Genomic DNA, 8,986 nt, shown 5'->3' with positions numbered 1-8,986 from the left:
AATTCGGCTTTCATCATGAGGCGTCATAATTCTTCTAAATGAAGACCTTCTGACTCCCGGGGCAGAGTTTAAAAGATTTGAATAATTTTTTCTGGTTAGCGTTTTTTTAGCGAGTTCGTTTTCTACGGGATGGGGACGCTAGCCCCATGCCCAACCCTCCTCCTTTATCCGGGCTTGGGACCGACAGTAGCCCCCGGAGGGACTCCAGGCGGAGTTACTTCATAGTTAGCTAGCCATAATTTGTAATTGATGACCCTAGACGACAATTCAAAACGACAAAGGTGTATGGTTTCCGAGTAAGTGATACTGAGGTTAGAAGCAGGGTACCAGGCAGGGATAATAAGTAAATTGATAAGATTGTGAATTTTCGTCCACTGAGGTGACTGCAACATGTGGTACACATTCCCAATAACCCCTCAACGTGGAACATTGGTCGTCGTAAGAGTGAGTTGGAGAGAAACTAGTAGCAGATGAACTAAGCATCGATCTCATTTGTTTCATTTTGAACTGTGTTCCTCAGATTTATATTCCCAATAAACGCTACCCAACTCTCTCTATTCCTACGTAGATGTGACGTATGTAAACTTTTTCTGATTACTAAATGTATTACATATTGTCAGTGTTCAGTGTTCGCCAACTTTAAATAAAACTCGAGTACCAAAGGAATCAACTTCAAGATCTTATTGCTGACTTCTTCCAAATGTACAACGGTACATCAAATATCAGATTGGACCTATGTCTGTGTGTGTGCACACTGCAAATACTATCAATTTATATAAATCACATAGAATCTAACACAAATGGGAACCAAAACCAGGCATGCACCACACAAATAATAATGGTCTGTGCTAGGATACTGGCCGAGTACCCGAACCGGTGGTTTTCTTAAAAGATAACTGTCAAAGCCCTTGAACAGAAGTCCCTATCCACAATGCAGTGAGGCAAAGTCAGGAGATGTCGTCTCATAGTAGTCAGTGTCCAAAGTAGGTTGGATCCTTGAGCCCTACCTGGATAAACATTGTTTTCCGGATTCGCCAACTACCCTAGGTGAACTCTCCGCCTCCACCAACTTGGTTATTGTCGGAAGTTTACGATTTGTCTTCTTATTTCCGCAAACGAGAACTCGAAAGCGGAAAAGTAGTGAGGAGGACTTCTTTAGTATGGGCAATAACGCAACGCCGAACGAGAGTGGACTTTCCTCATTCTCGACCGAACCACAGTATTTGGCATGGCGCATCACAAATACATGTTTTAAATAACAGTCTATCAGTATGTTTCCTTAATTATGTCTTTCCTCCAAAACCTATGCGAAATCAGGTTTGAAACACCATTTATTCATAGATTGAAATGGGCATATATCTTTTACATTGGTATATGGATTATATTTTATTGGCCAATTCAATGGTTACAACGTTGGGTATTTGAAAAACGTCGATTGATGATCTGTGATAATTTAGTTGAATTTAAACAACCGTCAGAGAATGTTTACTTAAGTCAATTGAAGAATGAATGGTGATGATGAATTGACAACTTTTTATGATACAAGTTCCCAATTTCGATAGATGTGAAACCTGTGTTCTATCCATCTCAAACTCAATGAAATACACTAATCATATACAATGGAATATACAATATCTGAAGAATATGGCTACATTGTGTACATGAATGTTTATTTATCTATAGCTCTTTTATAAAGAAAAATATTTGACGAATTGACTTTGTTTTATATATTCACGGTAACCTGTCACTCAAGTGCGAATTGGAACCTGACACATATGTGCACCAATCCAAGTTTTCATATCACACTGGCACATCAGTACAACAATACATACTCACTTATTACATAATGAAATAATGTATGACTTCGATGGAGATTTGTTCTCTGAGCTGGATTGTAATCCTGAACAAAGATTTCGTGATATTTGGCACTCGTCGATAGGGTGCACCAACGATATTGAGGGAACGAATGCTCCCTGACTGATTCGATTCGTTTAATCGACCTCAGTATTTATGGCGTTATCAATGAGCTTCTAGGTCCGCGACTAACCTCCCGTAAATATTTGGCGGTGCAGTGATATCTCTCCTATCTGACTGTATGATCGAATATTCTGAGCTCGAGCAGCGAGTGTGAGAGTGTGGATGCGTACAACTGATGGGTTCCGTTCTAGAACGAAACAATCCATAAGTCCATAATTATTGTGATATTTTACAAAGACCAATATAAGGCATTCAATAATGAATTTCACAATGTTATATGTGAAAGACAGTGAGCGTTCTTACCTGTTACTATATAAATACTTCAAGATGGTGTGATTTGTAAATTAGCAAGGTCACTTGATGAGGGTCAGAATGATTTGTAGCAAAGTGCCAATGTTTTATCAATATAGTAATAAGAAGAATAGTAGTGATAATAATGACAACGTTGTGTGAATATAATATGTAATAAAAGGTGTATAGTCAAGGAAATTATGTGTAATATTTGAGTTATAGTACGAACTAAGAGTCCCAGAAATAACGCAGTTGAATTAAGAAGTGAGACACAAGCACAAACGAATTTATTTTATTTGAAATTCAAAATCGAGCATTCAACATTTACAAAAGAATCATTAGTTAATTCAAACACCACATCCGCCACAGCTTAAATGGGAGTATAAGTGTCTGTAATCGGTTGTATATCTTCTTCTTAAGTTCATCCTGAGTCTGTCCAACATTGTACGGGATAAAAACTCTGTATTATCTAGAATGTGCTCATTAGTATTGAAATTAACAACTGAAATCGGAACAGACTCACCTGTTTCCCAGGATTGTATACAATCACCGTGTCAGTTGTATGCAGAAACCACTATCTAGAATTTAAATCACAGATTTCTCAACACCATACTCCGCCACGAAATAATGTGGGATCTTTATATCCCCAATTTATAGATAATTTGGCTTCATTTAAAACATATTTATCACATTGACTCGAGTAAACATTAGAAGTGTTTTGTGATAAGGATAAACAGTAGTTGATATGAAGTCATCCGAATCGTAATCAGAATGGAGCTCATTTAATGCTGGTGCTTCGCATTGAACAAGTTTACCACAAGAAACAAATGAATTATGAGGACAAATAATATTTGATATGACATCAAGCTTTGACTCTTCTGAAATAGTTTCCTCGGATTTATTAAGAATGTCATTGCAGAGTAAAGGATCACTAGAAAAATCAGCATCTATCAAAACTACATCAGCTTGTCGATCATGATTAAGTTCATTCAACATATTTCCTCAGATTTTCAAGTAATTTCGTCAGAAATAAGTGAATGATTGGGAAAAACCATTTCTGGTACAATAACATGAGGAACCTGATAAGTCGATTGATTAGAATCTGTTTTCTCGCAAGAATTCCGAGTTTCGTTTTACTCTGAACTGCTATATGACTCTACACTGTCTTTTGAAATCACCGATAAGTATAAATGATCATTAGGAACACTGGACTTAATAAAATCAGAATTACAAGACTTAATATTCGTTGCAATAAGATGAACCGTAGTGTTACAGATTGACTGAATATGTCTAGTATCACCACATTTACAGCACATAGAATTACGAAATTTACATGAATTAAAAGAGTGGAACATGCCACAGGACAAGCATTGACCAAACTTGTGCCCATCTTCGTGAACTGCATCGCATAACATAACATAACTTTGAGTATACACTGGGTTGGGTTGACGTAATGCAGTGGAATATTTTATATCCTCATGAGTCATTTTACGAAATCTTCCTCCTTTACGACATTAGAAATTTGTATAACTAACATAGTCTAGCAGCAGTTCCTTGAGGGTTGTATAAGGAAGCGAGATAAGGTTTTCTGGCATAGCCAGAACTCCTCATAAGATGTATGCTTCTTTTTCGATGAGTGTGAGGAAGTGTACCACAATATTACCACCCTCATCATCTTATTTGGTCATAGCTCAGAGTTCGAACCTTTCAACGTAGTCCTCAGAAGCTTCAGAAGTTGAATGAATATCTAACTTTTCCATCCCAGGCTCCATCGCTACGCCAGTATAATATATGAGTTATAGTACGAACTAAGAGTCCCATAAATAACGCAGTTGAATTAAGAAGTAAGACACAAGCACAAAGAAATTTATTGTATTTGGAATTCGAAATCGAGCATTCAACAAGTACAAAAGAATCATTAGTTAATTCAAACACCACATTATGACAAAAGAGAATTATTATGAATTGTGATAGAATAATAGGTGGGTCAAGAAAGATATAAACACGAAAAGAATTTTCAAGGGGTAGGTCCACAGGAGATGTCGAATTATTATACACATATTAAAAATCCCATCATCGTTAAACTATCGTTGACTTGTTGTATGGCTGCTGGTTTGACTGAGATTATATGTAACCTGGCGGTGGGGAGTGTTTTGTATGCAGATCATTGTAGTCGAGTTGCTTAAATGTTACCTCTCGTGACCTCACTGAAATCGAGTTTTTGATAGAGGGTTTCATTACTGACTGTGCCAGATGTGATTTTTCACAGAGCAACTCTAAAATTTACCTCATAAAACTGAAGGAGAGGGCCGATTTGGGTTGAGCGAATATATTGGTTTTACTCGAAATTTTCATCAACCGGAAACCGACTCGATATGCGCAGTGAATTTATTTGATATGATCAAATGTAATAAACAAGGACATTTAGTTCACCAACATTTTGTGTAGTTTGAAAGTACCCAAAATTCTACTACTGAACTAATAAGACCGTTTCTTGTGAGTGAGATTTTTACGCCAATGTTTATTCTTTAGGGCTCCGACAATTTTCATTATACCTGCTGGTCTAGTTCCCGATGGAAATTGACATAAATTCTAATCTCACAATCACTTTTATTTCCTTCAAGATTACAGATACATTGCCAACTAACACGATGTCTGCGTTTATAGGCTCCTGTCGATTGCTTTCAATCACTCAAGATTAAATGTTGTAGCAGGTAACAACAAGACTGGTGGTGACACTAAAATAAAAACATCAAACAAACATGATTTAAGTAATCAGTCATCAGTCAGTTTACACATGGAATAATTGAACTCACGGTTTAGTTGCCCAACAAGTTTAAGTCATTCATAACTTGTCAAACAGTCTACTGATTATAGTATGTGGCTACCAGAAGTGACTGAAGCGGGACTTCATGTTAATTTTCACTTTATAATAACCTAACTGTTATTTTATGGTAGATCAAGTCGTCATTTTTTGAAAGCACTCTAATCATACATGCCATTGTAAACCTTCCAAGAAATATTCTACATCGTTTCATGAATCTCTATAATATTGTAATCTGCAGGCACTTAGAAGCAGCTGAATTTCAGTTTTGAATGAATAAAGTAGGAAAGTTACAGAATCTTGTGATTTTGATGAAACGATATGAATCTAAGTCACATATGTTACATGAAGCCAACCCGTTTTCAATGATTCAGTTTTTCAAAGATGGAACTACTATTCAATATATTGTTGATTACATTAAACTTTTAAATGAGTGAATAGCAAAACAACACAGTATTCAATCTATGTAGATTTTCTTTATTAAGAGCATAAACCGAAATTTTCACCTCTATTTGATGAAACACAGAGATAACTCTGTGTAATACATCATCAAGCATACTGATATTTGAAGACACGAATTATTGAATTGTGATCCACTTTTGAATCGTGCCTTAAATCTAAAAGTAGTTTGCTCGATTCTGATTGATTCATCCCCATAATATGGTTCAATCAAAAGAACTACTTAAATTCAGACTAATTAATTTAAGGATTTTAAAATTGTATTTTTGTAAAAATGTTTAATTATACATTGTTCCATTGTACTATTTAAACTTGGATTAATTTTAATTTGGTTGCTTATTCTCTAAAGAAGTGACTTAAACTAAGTCACGAAACGTCAGAAAATCTAATTTTCTACTCATTGGGATATTACAAATACATTTATTTTTATTTATAACAATCAATCCAATGCTCAATTTATTCGAAATTATCAAATCAAACCTTGGTAATGATACCTATATGTTGAATTAAAGTCTACTTCATTATTATTACTGCTATAATAATAGACCTAATTCTAAAATTGTAGATTCGTCATGATGAAACGCCTTAATCCACAAGATCTTATGTGGAAGTCGCATCATTATTTACACCGAATCATCGTATCGTCACATTCATTAAAATATGATTGAGAACACGTTTAGACTGCAGATAGAAGAATATACTTAATATTAATAAACGTGATAAGACAACACACGACAATGATCACTCCTGTACAGCAGAGTTATACTATTCGATGAATTCGAATTCATTGAATTCATTGTTTCCGTCTTCTCTATTTTTGACCTTCTCTTAGTGTTACATGTTGAAAGTCTATTTTCCTAGTTATCTTATATTCAGCTTTGAGTATTGTGGTTTGAATCCAATGCCACTACAAATATCTAGCAAATACGAATGAGGTTTTGGGATTTGCAGTTGGCTTACGTATTATCCATTTTGTGAACAGTTGCTCATTCCTCTAATACGGACATTTATCATACTAAAACACATCAATGTTAATCATCTACACGGCAATGTGAAAGACAGACTTTCAAGATAACCTTGCTTTCCAAAAAGAAACAAGAAAATTAAAAAGGATAAATTCTATCTCCATAGTAACGTGCGACCCTTTTGACGAACAAATCAAAGTTAACAAACCAGAAGCAATGATAATCCGGGTAATCCAGTTAATAACAGTAGTCATCACCGAAATAATTCCGGGAAACTTCCACTGAAGGTATCCATCAATAAAAAGAGGGAATTGACATTTCATCATGAAAACAAACAGGACAGCTTGATAGACTAAATTACATTATCCGTAGCAATTGTAATTTATTGAAAGTTTATTTTTAAATCATTTTTGGTAGTTCCAATTCATGAGTATGGAAATTTGTGGGGATTTTAGCATTTCAATAGTTGATTTAATGGGTCGATGAATGCTAGACTATCATTGAAAACCTGAGATCACTTGACGGCTGTCTCGTCTAAGTATTGGACTCTTCAAAAATGCGCCTTCTTGTCGAGTATGAATCAGTTGTCCACCCCAGACAATGGTTGAAGTGTTGAGCAAGATCATAGATTGAAAGAAATTAGACGTAAACAGAATTGAATGCCAGCCGAGTTGTCTAGAATCTAGTCGTCCATGATTGGGGCTGAGTGCGACATCGTGTACACCCAATGCTGAGGAGTCTCGTACTAGGAGAAGAAAGTCATCCACTGGTTAAAGGATTGATTGACGGTCTAGTTTATACCGACTAGTGAATTCACACTGTGAAGAATCTAGTTTATTTCACTCAATTTATCCCACTTATTAACTGGAATAAGGGAGGTAAAATATCGTAGAAGAATAACATTATTTCCTTGATTTCATGGATTCTTCTTGGTTGCTCACATAAAATTCCAATTTTTCCATTTAATGATCTCGCAATATTATTACATTCCCACACTGTAAATCAAATCAATCCAAACATTTCTGATACAAAGTTTATATACTTGCTTCGTAATAATAATAAATACTACTACTGACTTGAACTCGTAAGCAGCTAAAGAGAACTCGCACCATCAATGAATTCGATGTTATTCTGCTATGATATTTGTTCTTTCTATGTGCAAATTCTGACTTACACTATACTACCGTCATTATAAGTTCTGACTTGACAACTTAGCTGTTTACATTTCATTCACCCATGTCCATAAATATACAGTTCAATTAATCAATAACATTATTGTAACTAAACAAAAGTCTCATAAGAATTCATGTGAGACAAAGAGAGGAAAGGTGTGAATATAACACAGAGATGAAAATTTTATGATTCAATAAAAACCCAAACTGTTCTCTCAAACACCCTAGTTCTTGTTTATATTTAATTACCCTGATCAATTTTCAAATATGTATTATGACTGTTCACTAAAACCGAATCAGTTACCGAGTTGTAAGAACATTTTGATAAGCTATCGGTTCATATTTTCTGCACATCATCTCATGAATATTAGCCTATTAATTATATTACAACAATAAGCGGTAGTTTCAGTTCATCGTCCTATTTGGTTATCAGGACTCAGTAGCTAAGTGGACAACGCGATGGAGTTTGAGGTGTACGGTACTGGATCCGAGTCCCTGTGTGAAAATCAAATATGAAATTCAGTTACACCTAGCTGATAAGTATCAAATAGAGCAAAACTCTCATCTTGGATACCATTGCTAGCCCCTATCCAACTCTGTTTATAGTACATGTGACTTAAAGCAAACGGGTCCTGCAGTTTTGTGTGGGAACACTTAACCTTTACATCACTGAGTCAACGTCATGAACGCCCACTGCTGAGGAATCGTATGCTATGATCAAACGACCGTTCAGTGTCCTCAGGTTTTCAAAGACCGTCCAGCATGAATAGACTCGTTTTTTCCACGAATTCAACAATCTCCTCAATCTCTTGCTAAAAAATGATTAGAAAAACACACACTTATGAATTAACACTCCCGAACGAACATAGGAATATCTTTGTGTCATTAAATAAACAAGAAGGGACTTTTATAAGCAATGATAGATACTGGCTGGCAGTGGAATCCAGGATGCGCGTTTCATACTGCTCGGGACTCGTCAGTTGGATGTACCTGCATCTCAGAGTTCACTTACACACTGGCACTCGAACGGAGTACCGTCCGCTTCAAACGCAATATCAAAGCAGTTCACACAGGATGCACATACACCGATAAAAGTGATAAAAGTTAAACATTGAACGTTCCATCATAAACCTTTTAAGAGTTTTATGAGAATCGATTGAGATCATGACCCGATTGATGTTAGGCCACCGTTAAACACCTGGGAGCACTGAACAGTCGTTTCAACCTATTATGGAACGGCTCGGCAGTGCGCATCCACAATCTCACTCGCGTGAATCGAACTCATGGCCTTTAGTCGT

The sequence above is a fragment of the Schistosoma haematobium genome, chromosome 6 (assembly GCF_000699445.3).
Source record: "Schistosoma haematobium chromosome 6, whole genome shotgun sequence".
NCBI lineage: Eukaryota > Metazoa > Platyhelminthes > Trematoda > Strigeidida > Schistosomatidae > Schistosoma > Schistosoma haematobium.
The sequence above is the reverse complement of the archived record's forward strand: the minus strand, read 5'-3'. Positions refer to the sequence as shown.